Here is a 20,168-nt window from a genome sequence, read left to right as displayed (position 1 = left end):
GTATTTCCTGGCAGTGGGATTTTATTACGGATCTCAATCTCACCGTGCTGCCAAGTTTCCGTCAGAAGCAGTAAGTTTGTCTGTGTTTTCCTCTGACATGTTGTCATAGTATTCTTAGTTATTATGAAAGTGAAATGCAGCTGAATTCATTTGTTTGTAGAGCATTTCTTTTAAAGCTCTGGCTATATCCCATTTGCGCCCAGAATTCGCTCACTGCAGCTGAAATGAAGCAGGCATGAATGCTTTGGTAAATAGTGCAGCACTTCACCGGTTGGAATCCTAATACTGCAAGTGCCACATTTTCCCGTTAATGCATGTTTTCATTTAGCCACATGAGTCAGCAGACACACATCATGACATGTTATCTGTCGCCTATGCCATGCATTTTTGATATAGTGATTCCCTAAGTGCATTGCTGCACCTTGTCTAGACATAACAGTACGGGCACTGGATTTAAATTTTGTTTTAAAAACATAATACTTTTGTTGGTGGCATATTTTTGGTTCGTCCAATGTCTTTTACTTAATGTCCTTGTGTCAACACGTTTTTTTTAGGTTTTGCCAGCACAGTGCTTGCGCTGTACTTGTTTACCAATAGCTACACCCATTTCAAAAGAACTTGTCTAGGGAAATGTATTTTTCTCTTTGTCCTCCACCATTTACCTAATCTCCTTGGTTTATAGTACCACCAACAGCACAATAAATTGCCTTTCTCAATAAACAAGTCATAACACTTTCACAGAGTTTCAGTAACTTATATTGCACACCTGCTCACCAAGCTACAATTTACACCAAAAAATAGCTTATTATTAATCACATAGGCGAAATGTACTGTATTTGCCAATTCTTTTTCTAATTTCACTTAAAGTCCTACGTGCAACTATACATTCCACCCTTTCCCGTCTGTTTCATCTCTCCTTGAAAAATTTCAATTAAAAACTTTGAAATTAAAAACAAAAATGTAAAACATTTTTACGCAGCTACAGACGCTTTAAATGGTTGTTGCAGGCCAACACGAGACCGACTGCATCCCAATGTTCCGCAACTGGTTCCAGTTCCAGATACAAGCACTTTTCCTTCCCAAATAAGTCTCCTATACGAGAAGGTGGGGTATTCTAAGATTTACGCTGTAGCATGGCGCCCGGGAGTATCACGTTCTTATGATTAGTTAGCACTCTAGTTCTTGATTGCCACTTTGAAGCCTCACTGAAGACGTGCGCATGCGTAAAACGAGCAGTGCGCATGCGCTGAACGGATCGGTGCCAGACGAGTCCAAGACCAGTTTTGAGTTTTCCATGTTGGTGTTCTTACCATGCGTTGGGTAGCAGTCATGGAAAGGTGACCGTAGCATGCTGGACATCGGTATATAAATGTAATTGGAGGCGTTTTTCAACACCCAACCTGCAGACAAGAACGTGACCTGACGACGTTAATACACTATCACTAAACTAGTAAGAACGCAGGTGAGTGACGCTACACCTACCTTCACGGGGGTTAAAATGCAAAGGTCATGAAGGAAACAGCATCTGTGGGTTATTGACGGAGTGATACGAGCCATGCAAAAGACCAATCAATGCTTCAGATCGCCATACATGTTGAGTAGCAAATATTGCACACAGTGACGATCCCCGCTGTCTGCTCGTGTGGGCAAGTGCTAATGCCTGTCGTAGTTACTAGGGCAGACTGGGCTGCTATCCTGCAACTATGTATGATTTTTAGACCTTTCGATGAAACCTTAACTTCATAACAAAAGTATTCCCGTCTTCATGGTCGGGGTACACACGCTCCGAGAGCAATAATCATGTAAAGCGCTCCAATACCTTCTGGTCGAGTTCGCGCTATATAAAATATGGAAAAAAAAGTCGAGCCGCATTTGTTAATTCGAAAAATGTTTGTGAATGACGTGGTGGTGAATGAGTGAGTGGAGAAGTGTGGCTCACTGGTTAGAGAAGGCAGACCTGGAAGCAGAGGTCAGCCCGGGACCAGGGTTCAATTCCCGGCTCGGCGGGGTCTTGAGTCCTAAAATGTCCATGGACTCGACAATTCTCGCTCCGGTGCCTACTCGATTCACGGGTTCACACTCTGCGACTCTGGGCAATAGCTTGCTTAATCTCCACAACGGCCCCTCGCGGCGGGATGCCTGGCTTTCACCTTGCGGATACCCTGCCGGGGTTATCTCACAGGGGAATACCAGGACGGGTTCCCTAAGCAAGCGCTTAGAAACCGCTTGGTGATTTGCGCTATATAAATTCCTGTACATTCCTGTACATTTACAGAAAAGTCGTACGTTTTGCTAAATAGATGTTGGAATAAAGCTTAAGCCAAACCCGCAGCTACATAAGTCAGCATCTACATATCACACACTGACTAGACAGTATCATCATAGTATAACAGTCAGTAGCTATTTAACATAGACAGTAGATACATAACTACGTTTCCGTAAGGAGCCCTGGAAGGTAGACGCAGGCCTGAGCGGGATAAAGGATGAGGCTGACAGATACTGGCTTATTTCTGTACCCGGGTTATTATTGTGAGAGGGTAGGGGCAGGAAAGCGCCGGCGTGATTATGGAGACCAGTGGAGTGTTATTGTTAGGTAGTTGCAAATATCTCTGGAGAGTCATTTTAGAGGTAAATGTATAGTCACTGGGGACTGGTTTTTTTTCCTTCGGGGAACGTCTGCTTGTAATATGTTCCCAGACATAAATAAAAATGCTCAAACAACGCAAAGCATGGCGCATGAATCATGATATAAATTCAAGCAAGTCGGTAAAACATGGGGCAACATCCCACAGCCTATTTCCAGAGTTTAACAAAAACTACCTAGCAGCAGTGCTTCAAATGGAAAAAAAGAAGCGCAGGTTCTCTGTACCAGAGTACCTGCTTGTTTCTGAGAAGTGCTGGCACGCTCCAATTAAAAGAATTACATTTCTCTTCAGAAGTGCCGGTACTCTCCCTCTCAAAATAAACAAGCATTTACAATGCAATGGTCTCAGCATTATTCAAGGTAGAGCTATTGGCATTGCTCATGACATTCTTCTTTTTTTTTTTTTTTTTTTTTTTTAAATCATAAATAAATGGCATTGTCATTTACACTGCCAATAGCTTAATCGTTAAATAAATGGCATTGTCATTTACAATGCCAATAGCTTAATCGCTCGCATATGCATGACCTATTGCATTTACGTAACACTGGAAAGGGGTTTTTTGAGATTCAGAACTCTCCGGCGCGCTACCTCAATTATACGTTACACGGTATAAATTGACATGTAGGTATGTAGTGCGTAAAGAGCAGACGGAAAAACACCCTTAACCGTCTAAAAAGTCAAGGGACTAAGCAAATATATACAGTTATGCTCTCGCTACTACAATAAGTTATCACACAACAGTACAGTGACTGGTAGTTATTCAAAGAGACAGAAGCAGATTCTTTGGTATGTTCTTGGTTACAGCAATGAGATGATTTATTTTCTCCAGACTCAAGGAATTTCATACAAAGCCAGGCTGTACCTATTGCATTTACACCCACACACAGCCACACACACATACAGAGCCACCCACACAGTCATTCACATAGAGCCACCTACACACACAGAGCCACCGACACAGAGCCACCCACACATAAGCCACCTACAAAACAAGAAAAACTAGTGCAATCAGGGGGCAGAAGGCAAGAAAAACGAGTGCAATCAGGGGGCAGAAGGCACGAAAAGCGAGTGCAATCAGGGGAGCGAAGGCAAGAAAAATGAGTGCAATCAGGGGGCAGAATGCAAGAAAAACGAGTGCAATCAGGGGGCAGAAGGCAAGAAAACTATAGCTTAATCGCTCGCAAATGCAAGACCCATTGCATTTGCACCCACACAGAGCCACACACACAAAGCCACACACACATACAGAGCCACCCACACATAGTCATTCACATAGAGCCACCCACCCAATCAATCAATCAATGAAAGATCTATATAAACACCAATATCTATATGGTTATGCAGTTTCGTCCTCTACATATTTGCCCATCAGAAAGAATCACTGCAGCTTTATTTAAAAACATGCCATGTTTTTGGCTTTTCAAATATTAATAACTATAAGACATATCTACCGTGTGAGCATCACAAACTGAATTATAGCTAGGTCCTTGAATGGGAGACTTTTACACTATGATACTTGTTGAATCAACCTCAGAAAGATGAGAGGGTGATGCAGCCCTTTATTGACTCAGAACTATGCAGTTCACAAGGCTGGCACACTGCCCACAGATTGATCCTGCGGCTGCTTCCTTCTTCTGTGTCCAAATGGCACGGGGAGACTGCTTTAATGTGTCACTAGCACCTGGAAATGCGCTCCTCAGAAGATTATTTCATAGGCAGACTACGTTACTCAGTTTATTTATGGGCCTTATCTGAACCCAGCACTGGAATAAGGTACCATGAACTTCCCTGTCTGAAATAATACTAAAGTGCTTGCAACTCATTAACTTTATTATTGTGACTCGGATTATTTTCTTTTTACCACTTAAGTAGTAATTTATGGCTTCAAATTCCTGACAACATACTTACACATTTAATCTAAATTACCACAAACAGCAACAATTCCGCTTGAAGTAAAATCAGGAAATTCACTATAAAAACACAGATTGTAAGTGACACAGAAAATACATAATATAACTATTCCCATAGCAATCACTTCCTTTACTCCCAGAACCCATCTTAAGAAACATTGGGGGGATAGGGCGTGATCGAACACACCTCTTATCTGGTCCTACTGGCCCATACCATTCCTAGGCTGCCTATAGGCTGGTGCTGACCAAAAGAACATGTCCAAAGTTCGTATGAGGAGCCTCCAACATGTGAAAGAATTTCAACAACTCAGTCTTCAAGTGCAACTCTTCTTCACCTGGATTGACTACACAAATTTCGAAAACCAGAACATAAACCCTCGTCTAATATTTATTTGGTTTATTTTATAATGTGTTCTTTAGTATGGCACTCCGGCTGCCAAGGTCGTATTTCAGAGGACTAAGGGTCAAACACAGAGGAGAATGAGCAGGTGGCGGGCAAAAAAATACGTCAATTAGTTTACGATTCAGGATTCCTACACAGAGCAGAACAATTTGGTCTTCAGTACTCTTCAGAACTTCCTACATCCATGTTCAAACAGGGTGCAGCGTAAGAGCCTTTGCAGCAAAGGACTCTGACCCTAAAACTGTGGAGCGCCGGGGGATGGGGCAGCGCCCGGGGGGGCCTGGTGGTGACAAGGAGCGCCGGGGGATGGGGCAGGGCCCTGGGGGGCCTGGCGGTGACAAGAAGGAGTGCGGGGTGACCGGGCAGGGCCCGGGGGGGGGCCTGGGGGTGACAATAAGGAGTGCCGGGTGAACGGGCCCGGGATGGCTCCGGAGGGGGCCTGGGTGGCAGAGGTCTGGCCGGGCAGTGTGGTTGGTACAATAGCGCGGTGTAAGCTCAAGGGCCGGGGGGGGGGTGCAGCGGGGTGAAGCCTGCGCTGAGATCACAAGTAAACATTGTAAACTTACTGTGTGTAAAGCAAAGGCAGTGGAGCTTTGAGCGTCGCTGCTGTCCAGGTGTGGCGTCGTGTCAAGAAGAGCTGCCAAATGCTAGTTTGAGTGCATTTAAGTAGGAAACCAGTTTGGGGGGAAAAAGGGACGTGTTTGTGAAATAGCAAAGGTTTCGCACTTGCCTTCAGTCTCGCTAAGAAATGCACGTGAGCGAGCGATGCTTTGCTAATGTGCACTCGTCTGCCGAGGAGGTGCGAAACTTACAGGTCTCGGTAAATCCCTAGACTAGCTCTGTGTGGGTGTGGCATTTAATGCAAAAAAAAAAAAACGCTACACCGCTCCCCATAGCGCCTCAGCTCTGTACACTAGGTGAGGAAGTAAGATTTGCGAAATGCCCCCTGTAAGCTGGCTCCGGTACCAGACGCCTGTAATGGCTTGCATGTGAGCCGGCCAACCCAGCTCCCAAATCAGCAGGACACGGCCCACCGGCAGCGCTCCCCTCCGCAAAGGTCTCAGACTCAGGTTCCGACTTCACGCCTGCTGAAGACAGTATTACAGGCTTAGTGCTGTCTGTGGACCGTATGAGACACTGAGGGCGCTGCATGGGAGCACGGAGACGAGGGGGAGCTGAGCCAGGAGTGGAGGAGGTAGGCAGGGGGCAATGTATGTTGACAGAGCGCCGGATACCAGCTGCTACCCGCATTCCAGTCTAGCGCCCCCCGTCCCCGACGCTGAGATCCTGTGCGGGCGGGCTGCAGACACCAGACTATCAGCAGCTCAGACTTGTGTTCAAGAGCTCTATTGAGTGTCAGGAGGGGGCGGGAAAAAGATACGGCCGGGAGACGATCTCATCAGCGGGAGGGGAACAAAGACACGGACAGCGGGAGGGGGCGGGAAAAAAGACGGCGGGAACGAGGAAAGCGAGAGCGGCCTACCTCAACCTTACCAGCAGCAAAATGGCAGCCTCAAGCTTCCGAAATTTTGTGGATTCGGGGGCGTGTTTTGCTGTCCTGAGTGACGGACGACGTCACGAGCTAAAGAACAGCAAAACTTACGCCCCCAAATCCGAAAAAGACGGGGCTAAATTGGAGTGACGCGTCTCTCCTCCAATGGCTGGCCTCCGTTTAGGAAGCCAGCCAATGGAGGAGGACGGGGCAGGGAGGCGGGTTAAACTGCCCTACCTAAAGACATAAAATCTCCGACCCCAGACTGCGCAAGCGCAGCCTTTAGGTCCTCGACCTAAAACGTGCTGGTACTCCGTACCGGCACATTTAAAGCACTGTCCAGCAGTGCTTAATTTGTAAAATATGAAGTCCAGGAGCTCAAATGTTTGTCAGAGGCCTCACCTATTTTCCCCTGGCTCCACCCACTTCCTCCACTGGATCCCACAATTAATCATACGTGTGTAAATCAGCAAATAGGAAATGTTACATAAACCAGGCCCAGAGGACAACAAGGTGTTGGAGTGACATGTCATCCATATGGGTAGGCAGTAGATATTTAAGACTGCTTGGTCTGGAGTAGTACAACCTCTAAATTGAAAATGGTACACCATAATTGGGGCTTCTCTTTAATAATAAAACTTGATTTCTTCCAAAATTAACCCTTTTTGTAACATTAATCTATGCTCTAACCTATACTTTGCACTGTGCATGCAGTTCTTTGACAAAAGTTAATAATTCACTGTTCTAAATTAGGATTTTTAACATATAAACAGTAACAAAAGGATGTCTCTTAGAAAAGCACTGACCTATTTACATTATGTGCACTTTTGATCTGCATGGTACACATTCTTTACAACCGGCATATAAACCCTCTGCGCTACCTACTGATGAGTCAAAACCTCTACTAGACACAGCTCCCATCCCATGGCATGAAGAACATTAATCATGGAGTTATCTTGATATCTTTATTGTTGCTTGGAAATTGCTGGAGGCAAGGATCTAAAATACTGCGCTCCCTGAAGCCAGCACCCAGTTTCGTGATACCGGTCGACCTACCCTAGAGCCTGCAATGAAACCAATTAAATACTGGGTTCACAGTGTTACCTCACCGTGGCACAGAGAAGGTGCAACACTGCCAGTAAACCCATATTCACCTCTGCAGCATGCACTGCGTGTGTAGATAGTGTTGTGGAAGGACTTCAACGGGGACAAGGAAAGAAATAAAATTAAAACATGCCCAAGGCGTTTTGCTGAAACCAGCAGCATTCACAGGGGCTCGCTACAGAGATGGTGTGGCTGTTGGCACAACACGTATTTCGACCTACATCATACATGAGAAAAAGTAAATGCAGAGTGAATTCTGTATGGGGTGTGCGCCACTGCCAGTGCCAGCAAACAAATACAGCTGAGCTATGGGGTGTGTGTCATACTCTCACTATGGAGGTTCCATGTGCTCACTAGAATGTAAAGCATCACTCTACTACCAGGGGTGAAGAATGCACACCGTACCCAAAGCAACCACACCACTGCACAAACAACCTGGGGCACGAGGCTTGATGAGGTCGAAAATAAACTTTCAACAGGAGCACTGGGGAGAATAGGTATTAAAATACCAAAACCAATGTCTATGTGAAAGAGATATAAACCACGGATAAACAGCATTTCTTGCAAGATAACTATGTCTACGATGAGACCGAAAAGGGTAAAGGCTGGCAATAAGACAAGGCTCTGCCCTGCATCCACTAGGCCCAGAGCATTCCACACGGTGCCAGCAGTATGATTGCTCGGACTCGAAGTTTAACAAATGGTGACTGTCACACCCGTTCAATAAAAAGCAGCATTGGTGTGGGTACTTACTGCTGGCACTGCCTTTATTAAGCCGGCTGCTGCACACACACTGCTGCACGACACTGGCGTCTTCAAAAACTACAATACATCCTGCTGAACTGGCGGAGACTCGCGCAGTGCGTGGGTGCAGGCGTCGCAATTTTGAAGAAAAGGTTACACACGCACGCTGCTGTCGCTCCTATCACACAGAACCAAAGCCTGTCCAATGAGTGGCCCGCCCACCGGTGACAGTGAACTGAAGGCAACCACGAATATGGATTTAGTATCGGCTCAGCACTGCAGCACTTTTCACCAGGGACTCACTCGGGAGACTGTGATAGAGAGTGAACTTCACCGCAGTGAGTCAAACATATAATGGGACATATCACGTGCAGTTGAGTCCTTCATGTGAGTTGGCAGTGACCCTCAGTTGTAGACCCGGCCCTGAAAAAGAAGTGCCGGTGCTAAGCACCGGCATAAATTAAGCACTGCTGTCAAGCAGTAAAAGAGAATGAGGCGATTGTTTTCCTATGCTTATTAAATGGAATGGCTTTGAGGTGCTTCAGGGTGGCATTGAGCATCTCCAGCCCTGGGCTTTAGAAAACGGTTAGGCAGCGGCCGTGGGCCCTTTCATGCGCAGACCCCAGTGTTCCTTCCCCAGACACCCCTCTCCTGTGGATCCTGTTTATTATCAAAATAATCAACTGGTTGAAAATGGTTGATCAATGAAAGTTATTTTGCTCCTTGTGTAGTGGTAACTACAGTTAGTCGTCTCGCAGTAGTGCATAGTGCTGATATCTGCAACCCTTCCCCGCTTAGCAGTAATTGGTCGCGCTGCAATACATAATCAGTCAACACCAGGATTTTGGGAAACAGTCTGCAGCAGGTATATTTTCCTACATGAAGTATGCCAACGTGGTCGGTTAACTTACGGGGGATCCAAGGACAGGCAGTGGTGAGTAACCTAACCTGCCTCATGAGCCAAACAACACCTTGGCCAACCCAAGCGGTGCTACACTTTTCTGGGGATTTCCCCCTTAAGGGCGGAGCATTGCAAGGCAAGCCCCCGGTTGCTCAGGCATAGAACCTCCCGAAGGACTAGTGGTGCGCCAACGTTTTCATTCAGGGTCCTGCCGTAAAGACTCCTGGGGTTTTGGCATAGGGCACTCCTGTTGTGCTCCTGAAGAGGGTACCCTATGTGCCTCCTGATCGCACTGTAACTCTGTTATCGCTCTGGATGTGGCAGCCATCACATCCAGGGGCCCCTCACCACGGCAGGCTCCGTAACCTCCTGCAACCCGAAGTTACCAGTCCTTGTAGCCGGACCAAGTCCCTATCCACCTCTGGCAGGTGTATCTTTTGGTCTTTGCACTAATGAGGCCCGCCCTATTTAACCAAGCCCTTCTGATTTTATTTGATTCTGTATTTGATTTGATCCTAGCCCTTCTGCTTGGTGAGCTTGCACATGGCTTTATTTACCCTTCTCTTGGAATGTTTGAAGGGCTCCCCGGACCTGGCTTCAAGCCATACCCTGTGCAGATAATCTCGCCAAGGGGACGCCAGACCTCACAGTGCCCCATGAATTGCTGGTTTCACCCTAGGCAAACTTAATTAGCGTGCAATGCCCCCAGTGAGGTGAGGTCACAGCCACCCAGGCGAATTTCTATACTATGGGGTGGGGACCAGCCCCATTCTAGTTTTTGCTGAAGCTTTATGATCTTACTGTGCTTATGCAAGCTGGGGAGGAACCAGCCCTGCTGTCCGGGTGCAGAAGGAAGCATGTGCCTTAATAAATTATTGCTTCTGGTCCACACCATTCAGTTATCTTCACCTACTTGCTGCCATTTGCCACTACATCGGCGGGCTCCTAGGGACCAGTTGGGGACTACTGTTCTCTGCTATAACCCAGTTCTGTGTGGTGTCCCTATGGTGCCCTGTGCCAAGTTGTGCCTTTCTGATTAGGGGCTGACTATGCTCTGCAGACTATGCACTGCCCAGGCCCTGAATATGGGGCACACTGGTAACCAAATGCAACCGGCATACTATCAAAGTGAAATGTAACTTTGGGGTGGGGACACGACTCGCTGTTTGCTGCTGTATTTTGGTGATCCCCTCCAAGGCCGTGAATATTTTGTTAATAAGTCCTTGTTTGTGATCAACATAATTCAGTTATCTTTACCAGCTTTCCTCCGTTTTATGGGAGTACAGAACTAGCTAGAAATAGGACTACTTGGGGATGATAATTAGCTTTCCTGATTAGGTGAGAGTAGGGTACTTTGCCAGATCATACCATTGCATCGCTTGTGCTGGGGCTTGAGGTCTAGCCCTACTCAAACCTGGCCAATTGTTAGCATGTCCCCTGGTGTTGGGGATGTCATGCCCTTCCATGGATGCCCAGTGTGCCTCTGCTGCCTAATCCAAGGCAAGGGTGGACCTGAGACAGGTGTGCGACCTGAGGTTCCTCTAATTGCACCTCTTGTGCTATGCTTCATTTCATGTTCTCATTCGGAAGTCATACAATTGGTCTGGTACAGTCTTTGAGTGTGTGACATTTCTTGCCGGAGTGTGTAAATAAATGCTTAACACTACACTCTGATAAGCCTTTCTACTACCCACACACAATCACACAAGGAAGGACGGTGTTATCAACTTTAGCCTCTACTATACCTCTGGGTACTCACTGGACTTTGTGCACACTATACCTCTTTCTGGTATAGTATATACTAAGCAAAACCAAAGGGGATGATGGACGGCAAGTCGAACATTGCAAGCACTCACCCCCAGTCAACTGATCTGGGTTTAATCCATCATCATGCTTTAGCTCACTCCGCCACCCCAGTTCAGACATGGCCATTTGCAAATCAGTCTGACCCTGTGCCTCATGGGAACAGTCCAAGCATCCTGGGACCGGTCTCTGGCTAATCAACCATCATCAGCTAGGCTAACTTGAATCCAGTGGCAAAGTGAGCAAGGGTCCCACATCTGGGCATACCCTGTCAGCACTCCGTCCATCATCCCCTTTGGTATTACTTTGTTCACCCTTTGGGCTGGTTACAAATTGCCCTGCCGCTTCTGCTAATCCAATGTCGCCTGTTTCCCTGAACCTCCTTAGTATAAACCCATCCCCAAAATAGGGGCACCTGGCATCCTCCTACCGATTACTCTTAACAGCGATATAAGCCATGCTAATCCTTCAGGGAGGTTATCCACATTAAAGACAGCATTGTTTATATCGGGGACCTGTAAAGTAGGAGCCTACTGACCCAGTTGGATATATATCCCCAGTCTTTCTACATTACACCTACTCGTGCCCAACTGCTCTGGCACAAGCGCTGTATACCCATGTTGTTTCCTTTTAAATAGTTTTATGTACTCCGCTTAGCCTGCCCCATTCGTTAAGTGTTATTAGACAATGATTAATTGAGTTGGTGTGACTTATTACGTTCTGTTACCTCTGGACACTCTGAGCCTGAACCTCCTGAGTATAAACCCTTATCCAATTATAGGTGCACATGGCATCCTCCAACCAATCACTACTCTTAGCAGCGATATGAGCCCGCCCTGCTCATCCTTCTGGGAGGTTATGCCAGTTGGTGACAGCACAGTCCTAGGCCATTTCGTTACTTCATTCGGACATGTCAGAGCACCTTAAAGTACATGTGGTCAAACTATCTGCTGCATAAAACTTTCTCTTGTGTCTGATTTATTATACTGTAATACTGTCTATCTGTAATAACAAACCAGAGCACCTGGAGGGTTCCTCGTGTTAACTTATTCACCAGGGGGAAACGCTTGTTAGTGAAATACGGTTCTTAATTTTGAAGAGACTGTATATCTGCACGTGTGGCGCAGGCACCTTATTTGCTTCTTTTATTTCAATTAGTGTACCTAACGATTGCCAGTTTAATTCGCATGGTTATGCATGTAAGTTTGCTTGGCAGCCCAATACGGTCATGCTGACCACGGATCATACTTGAATATCACTGCCCTAGTGCCTGAGCTTTTCAATTCAATGTTTTCAATGACATTGATGTTCGAAATCTAGTTTGTGACTGTCTTGGCAGGGTAAGTGGTTATTTGTATTCTTCTTATTCACATTTTTGGTATCAGCAATCGGAATTCTGCCAGTCCCCATGTCACTTTGCATGACCACAAACCATCCAAAGGGGGGTTGCTTTTGAATACCATAGGATGGGTATGAAGATGTTTCCTTTGTGCCTTAAACATTTGCCAGATGCTTAGCATGGAGACTATTTTACTCAAATTACAGCAGTGGGTTGCTCTCCACATGCCGTGCTTTGGCAAGAAAACACCCAACCCCCAGTTTACTGCACCTGACCGCGGGGAGGCCATCACATCTATATGGTGGAAGCATTCTATAGCACTCAGAGCGGCCGAAGGCAATGACCTTACCGCCTTGGCCGCACAGCCTCTGAACCCAGGAATAAGCGTAAAGCCATGCTACAACATAGCTTTCATAGCAGACAGGCGAAAGCTAGCACTTTAACATGCTAGAAGTTCATGTGTCACTAGCACTGCTAAATAAAGACAGGACCCATCCTGAAACCGGTAGTAGCTAACAGGGCTGAGTGTCGACCTGGCCCCTGTGGGCTGCAACCCACAATCTGCTTTACTTATGTGTGAAAATTTACTAGTTTTCTACTGACATGACCGGTACTTATAACTTATATCTCTGTATAATTAGTCACTATAATTGAAAAACACTTAAAAATGATTTCTGAAGTTGTGACATTGATCCCTCTCTGGTAATCAACATGAACAAAGACAGAACGTTTAGGTTGGCACAACAAGAATGTGAAACAAGTAACCATCGGCCATTAAAGGTCCGAAACTATGCCCCAAGGAAGCAGGGGACCCACCTCTTAACAGGTGGCAGGGAGATTAAATGAGTTGAAAATCTGGAGGTACTGCAGCCGGGGTGACCTGGATGTGCCTCCATCAGAACGGGCCATTTTTGGGGCCAAATTTACTTTACATGGCTGCCTCCACAGCCTTGTGTTTCGTAGAGTACATCGTGGGGCAGTGCGCCTAGAGGCGAAAACACTTTATGGGATTTGCAGCATAAAAATGTATAAACAACATCAAAAGTGCTTTTATGGCTGTTGCCTGATGTAGAAAACAACCCTTTCTCTCCCCATTGTCTGCAATTGATTCCCTACATGGCCCCTTCCCCGCCCCCATCTTAACAAGAACATGCCACCCAATCACTGTGTGTCTTGGTGGTAAGAAGCTGTTAGTAAAACAATTGTAGAAGTCATTTACAAGCTTCTGGAATAGGAGACGAAGTGGAACAGTTCTTGGTGAGGAAACTTTTTAGGCGCTCACACATTTTCAAAGAAACCGCCTACAATGTAGGCCCTACATAACAAGGTCTGCCTGGTACCTAAACTGGCATGGCGGACCATTACTGATCCTACTCCTACAGCATTCGATTACTTGCCCTCAACGGCAACGTAGTGAAATACATTTGAACCGCCCTTCAAGGTGTCACTTGACACCAACTGATAAAAACCTTTGCCTCGGAGCTACAGCTTTTGGGCAATAAGCTTGCGGCTCAGTTTGTCTCTCCCCATCACGCCTTACCATGCCTGCTCCCGAAGCACCCAGCAAACTTGCGCAATAAACCATTATAACACATTTCAGTCTGGGCCAGTCTCGAACCTATGCATCTTCATCCGTGAGTGAATGGACCATTCCACAGGGAAAATGCAGCTTCCAAGACTCGCCAACCGTCCGGATGAATCGTTGCTACCTCCTGGTTCGACTGCGGATGCAACGCCAATGGCATGGTAGGGCAGCGTGTCCCATTCGGCGCCTACTAGAGTCGACCATCCACGTTCAGCCTCATGTTTATTAATTGTAAAACCGTGGAGCAGTGCCAATCCAGTCACGTAAATTCACCTTATGGCACCTAGGATTATTGACAAACACAATGTGCCCAAACTTTCACCTAAACTGCTCTGTATGCCCATGGAAACCTTCCTCTGCAGCAACCATGTGAATCGCAGCACATCACTAGGTTCAAAGCAGTAGTAATGATATTCCTTCATGGATGATCAGACTGCCCTGATCACCATGAACTACAGCCAGCACACACTGACACACTCAGAGTGCAACAATGGCTTAGAGCTCCGTGAAGGCGCTAGTCATACCTGCCGAACGCTAGCCCCCCAACAGAGCCCACCCACAAGGGCCCTCCACAGGCATTTACTCTATTTTAAATGACAAACGTTCAACAAAATTAGCATAAGAATTTCACATTCCGCGTTTTGAAGCAGTAAACGGTGCCACTATGTCACCCTGGGGTGGTCCCTCCCCTGTGGCCTACAGAAATTACGGAGGCGGCCTCACGTTCATACCGGCTGAAAGAAACGCATGCAAACCATGCTGCATGACAACAAACAAATTGTATGCTAAGGGATCAGTAGTTCGTTCATAACACTCACACCATTGTTACATTGTGATACTAATTAATTTTTTAGGATCTGTAACGGGTGGCACTTGTCTCTTCCAGTCTGTATGTATTACTCCATGCCGATACGCACGATCCTAAAATGGACCGACTCAGGGGCTGCCTCAGTCCCCCCTGCCTGTACAGTGTAACATCGTGTCCGCCCCTTCAGTGGCACCAACTCCACACCAGGCAGGGTGGACCACGCAGCCTTTCCATGATCACAGGGTGCGGCATACGCCGCAACCGGAACCCAGCTTATCAGCCAACTTGGCAACTCAGGCCGAACTTTAACAGGGTTGCGAGCTACCCATATGCCTCTCAGTTGTTCCCTCCTGCTCCCGAAACCACTATCGCTGCCCAAGCGCAAGTAGGCCGGAGAACCAAACTCAAGATGAAACCACCAACTAGCTCTTGTGCCTGCCCCTGGCCCTGCTATAGTCACCACACCAGCTGGAGCTCAGCGGGCAAATGGGTGGGTTGTTTAGGGGGAGTCTCCCAAACTCTAAACTGTGCACAAAAGCACCATGTCAGTCCAGTCTCCCCACCCATGCAACTCCGATGTCGCCTGCAACATGAGGCAGGGGCGACACCTTTGAGCACTGACTCACCTCGCAAACCGACGGACCGACACCACAACCACACTGCGACATGATTGGACAGCGTGTCCAGGGGGGAACAAAGAGCATGGCCAGTGGGTGGGGGCAGGTATAAGTACCTGGTCTCAGCCCACTGCACGACGTTACACTGACAAGGAACTCGTGCCCTTGTTTTTATAGCGTTATCAAGATAGTTGTATGCGTTGAGTGCCTGCTGCAAGTTGTGTGTGTGTGTGTAACCTGTGTCCTCACTCCACTGTCTAGATCTCCTCCATTCTGCATCCCTCCTGATACACTTCCACTGTCTGGGAAAACATCACCACCCAATCTTGTGCACAAGAACACAACAGAGGCTTTCAATTGAACCCACAGGCTTTCATCACGTGCTTCACTTTTAAGCATAATACACAAACTACAGTACACAAACACACACACAACATGCATTTGGATGTGATTATGTGACAGGGCATAAATCTGAATGTGAGTTGGCAAGACACACTCAGCCAGTGCCAAATAGCTAAATGTGATGGTGTAAAAAACATTGAATTACTAAATAGTGAAGGTAGATCTTTAAACAAGACCTTCTCTTTTTCGACGCCAACCTCCCTTGTGCAGAATTTAAACCCTGTAATGTATTGCGTAATGTATTGCGACTTATATAGCGCACGTATCACCCTAAGGCATCAAGGCGCTTGCCTTGGGAACCCGTCCTGGCTTTTCCCTGTGAGATAACCCCTACTGGGTATCCCCAGGGTGAAAGCCAGGCATCCCGCAGCGGGTGGGCCGCCGTAGTGGAGATTAAGCAACTATTGCCCAGAGTTGCAGCGTTGGACCCCATGATTAGAATAGGCACCGAGGCGAGAATTATCAAGTCCGTTGACATTTTGGGCTCAGAACCCTGCCGCGTCGGGAATTGAACCCTGGTCCAGGGCCAGACCTCTGCATCAGGGTCTGCTGCTCTAATCAGTGAGCCACACTCCTCCAACCCTGTGCCAATATTGGGATATTCCAGATTGTTTAAAAGCGGTACCCTAGGCTTGGCACGAAGCAGGTGCAGACAAGTCATGTTTAAATGCTGTGTACACATCAGAATTGCATGTTAAGTTGTCTGCACGGGTATGGAGCACCATGTATAAATTGTTTCTTTCTACAGCTTACATCCTCCGATTGCTTGGTATCTCAGAAAGCCTTCTCCCACTATACTCCTAAAACCCTGCTTGAAAAATTGACCATGACTTCCGCTTGATTCCTCTACTTTCTTTTTTCAGAGTGGCCCTGTTCTTACCTTCCATTCTCTGCATGCCTTCTATTTCTGAGTATAGCCTCATCTCGGACTCATGCCTCTCTGTCTTAATCCATTTATTGTAATTCTGCCATTAGCTGATAATCATTTCATGGATCATAACCTGATTTCATAGATCTTAACTGCCCGTCTTTAAAACCCTATCCCTGTATCCTAACATTACCTAATGTCCGCCTGCCTATCTCCCCATCCATTCACCTGAAACCACAAAGCCTCTATCACTAAGTAACTATAGTCAATGCATGCGATTTTTCTTGAGAGAACATGACTAATCGCAATAACCACTAGATTAACCGCTACTTTGGATTCCGGAGCAGCGTGCTATGCGCAGTAAATTGCTCCAATGTCTCGTCAGGTAGTAAGTACTATATAAAGAAAGTTGCAATAACATGACATCTGGGGGGACTTTGAGATCCAGTTTCCTTGTTGGTGTGTAATGCTGCAGTTGTCTCCAGAGGCCCAAGTATCAACGATGCAGCAGGTTTTGTGTTAAGGGCCTATGCATCCCAGTTATGGATGCTTTTACTATTCATCAAGGTAATAGATGGGTCTGCTGCTCATGATTGCATTAGTGCCATTGACACCCTTGCCACGGTACTGATGCTCTTTTACCCCTAGGTAACAACTAGTGGGCAGAGGAGGTACAGCAACTGTAACGGAGTCCTCCACCCTCACCTCCTTCTCCTCTCATATTTATTTATTTATAAAGTTTTATATAGCGCGAACTTGATCCCGAAGGATATCAGAGCGCTTTACAATACAATTTGAAGCAATTAAATAACCGAGGCACTTTCCAGGTGGCCTATGAGGGCATTAATCAAATGTAAAAAGCCAGCAGCAGGGAATGTACTGATGATGGTGGGGAGGGTATAGGAAATGGTTGACCTGTTGCAACATCTGAGTTTTCTGCTTTGCAGCCTGCCAGTTCTTTTCGATGAAACTAAATTGTCCAATTGAGGCCCATTACCGAGTGGCCTGGCCGTCCTGCAGACTGAAGGGGTTGGTGTAATCAAAAATTACAAGTATTCCTCAGAACATGCAAAGAGACACCCTTAAAATAAGCTTTTTTGAAAAGTATGTTAAACATTCATATGCTTGTTAACTATCTTTGTCTTTGTGTTAAAACACGAACTGGCATATCTGTTTGCAAGAAGAATAACCTGTACATAGCTATGTATTTAAAAAAAGTACCCTGCCTAACAGCATTTGAACCTTTTTTGTGTAAACTGTAGAAAACAAAATTCATGGATAGCTATATACTCCTTAGTAGTGAATGAAAGCATAAAGGTTATCTGCTGGTCTCCACTATTTTCACTTAGAAAGCAATTCGAGCCAAGATTATATTGAAATGTTCAGGTAAAGACAAAACAGAGTTTTGACCCAATTTTAGTAAAACTGAGTTAGCATCCTCCAGTCAAATCAGCGTCCCATTGATGAAAAAACTATTGTGAGGCTGTGGTCTAATTTCTCCATTTCGTACGCTTCAAAAAGACTATTTATTTTGAGCTCAAGTAGCTATAAAAATTATTATGAAACTTATAATGCGCTCGGCTTACCCAGGGGCATCCCGGCGCAACAGACCACAAAAAAAGGAGAAGACTCAGCTAACACTACCGAGGAAACAGATGGGTCTTAAGCAACTTCCTAAATGATAGGATCTGGGGTTCTGAGCGGATCTTAAGGGGTAGAGAGTTCCAAAGAGAGGCTACCTGCACAGAAAAACGCCTGCCCCCCGACCGGGCTCTTCTTACTCTCGCTGACTGCAGAAGATGTTTTTGCTCAGAGCGCAACAGACGAGAGGGTTTGTAGGGACGGGCCATATTTGCAAGAATGGAAGGGCCTTTACCGTGTAAAATTTTATGAGCTGTACAAAGCGCTTTAAATTTCACCCGCTCCTTCACGGGGAGCCAGTGGAGCGCTTTAAGGGCCGGAGCAGCAGACTGCCTTCTGGGGACATCCATAAGGACTCTCGCAGCTGCATTTTGCACCTGTTGGAGGATTTTGAAGGTAGCTTCCGGAGCACCGAGAAACAACGCATTTCCATAATCGAGCCTGGATAGAATTAGGCCACGAATCAACAACTTCCTTGATGGAGCAGGAAGCAGAGGTAACACCTTACGGGCTGATCTCAACAAGCCAAAACAGACCCCTGCGGTCTTTTTGGCGTGAGTCCGAAAGGACAGATCGTCATCCAACCATATTCCCAAGGATTTGATCTCCTTCTTGGGGGATGGTGGGTCGCCAAGAGACCGGGGCCAGCAACTCGCAATGATGGAAGGATTGGAGTTGCCCAGGAGCATCAGCTCGGTCTTACCTCCGTTGAGCTTTAAATCAGAGATGGACATCCACCGATAAACATTGGCGAGGCAGTCATGTAATACCTCAGGGTGTGCCACCAATTGCGTGAGGCCCACCACCAGCTGAGTATCATCAGCATAGCTGATGATCTTCACCCCCGAAGGGGCGACCACTCTTTCAAGTGGAGTCATATAAATATTAAATAAAGTAGGGCTCAGCGATGAGCCCTGCGGGACTCCACATTGAAGAGGGATTGGGGCAGATTGCTCTGACCCTTCCCAGACCTGGTAGAAACGATCCGCAAGAAAGGAACCCAGCCATTTCAAAGCTGTCCCCGAGACACCTGCCTCTGACAGCCGTTGGAGGAGCACCTGATGGTTCACGGTGTCAAAAGCAGCACTCAAGTCCAGGAGGATCACTGCCACTGACCCCCCTGTGTCGAGAGTGCTTCTTGCCTCCTCCACTACTGCCAACAAGGCAGTGTCTGTTCCATGGCCGGGGCGGAAACCAGTCTGGGAGTCTCCTAGCAGGTGGTTAGCTTCAAGATGGTGCGAGAGCTGACGATTGACGAGCTTCTCAGCAATTTTTGAAAAACCAGAAAGGAGAGAAATTGGCCTAAAGTTGGTCAAATCAGATGGATCCAATCCTGGTTTTTTCAGTAGGGCTTTCACCACAGCCTTTTTCCATCTCTGTGGCACTATGCCCTGAGCAAGTGAGAGGTTTATGAGATCAGTCAAAGGAGTTGACAGGATGTTAACCACGGGCTTAAGGTGTTTCATCGGGACTGGATCGCTCGGAGAGCCACTCTTCATCTCCAGCAGGGCCTTTGTAACCTCCTCTTCCGAGAAGGGGCCAAAGGATGTAAACTCAGTCGGGCAGTTTGCAGAACCCATGACTGATTCCTGAATGAGAGGGATAGAGGGTAAGGAGGATAATATTTTCTCTATTTTAGAGTAAAAGAATTTAGCCAGATCCTCACATTGTTCTTTAGGGTCATCGTGTAGCACTGGGGGGGTCGGTGCTTTCAGCAGTTCTTTAAAGATTTTGAACGACTCACCGGAGGAGTTACTTGCCCTCGCAATCCTCTCGCTAAAGAAAGCCCTTTTAGCGTCCTTCAATGCCCTTTTATATTTCCTCAGCTCCTTCTTATAAAAGGCCCGACTTTCCTCCGTCTGCTCTCTCCTCCAAGCACGTTCAAACCTTTTACAGGAAGTTCTGA

General features: G+C 46.7%; 1 protein-coding gene across 1 annotated transcript in view; it reads left to right on the top strand.

The window, feature by feature from the left end:
• The first annotated feature begins 1,243 nt into the window (after positions 1–1,243).
• The window catches only part of MRPL24 (mitochondrial ribosomal protein L24), a 141,492-nt gene continuing 122,567 nt past the window's right edge, over positions 1,244–20,168 (top strand). Inside the window, exon 1 of the mRNA XM_078666422.1 lies at positions 1,244–1,462. The gene's annotated coding sequence lies outside the window, so the exon portion shown is untranslated. The remainder of the gene's footprint in view (positions 1,463–20,168) is intronic.

This window comes from Lissotriton helveticus, chromosome 11, assembly GCF_964261635.1.
Source record: "Lissotriton helveticus chromosome 11, aLisHel1.1, whole genome shotgun sequence".
Classification (NCBI taxonomy): domain Eukaryota; kingdom Metazoa; phylum Chordata; class Amphibia; order Caudata; family Salamandridae; genus Lissotriton; species Lissotriton helveticus.
This window is presented reverse-complemented; position numbering and strand designations above follow the sequence as displayed.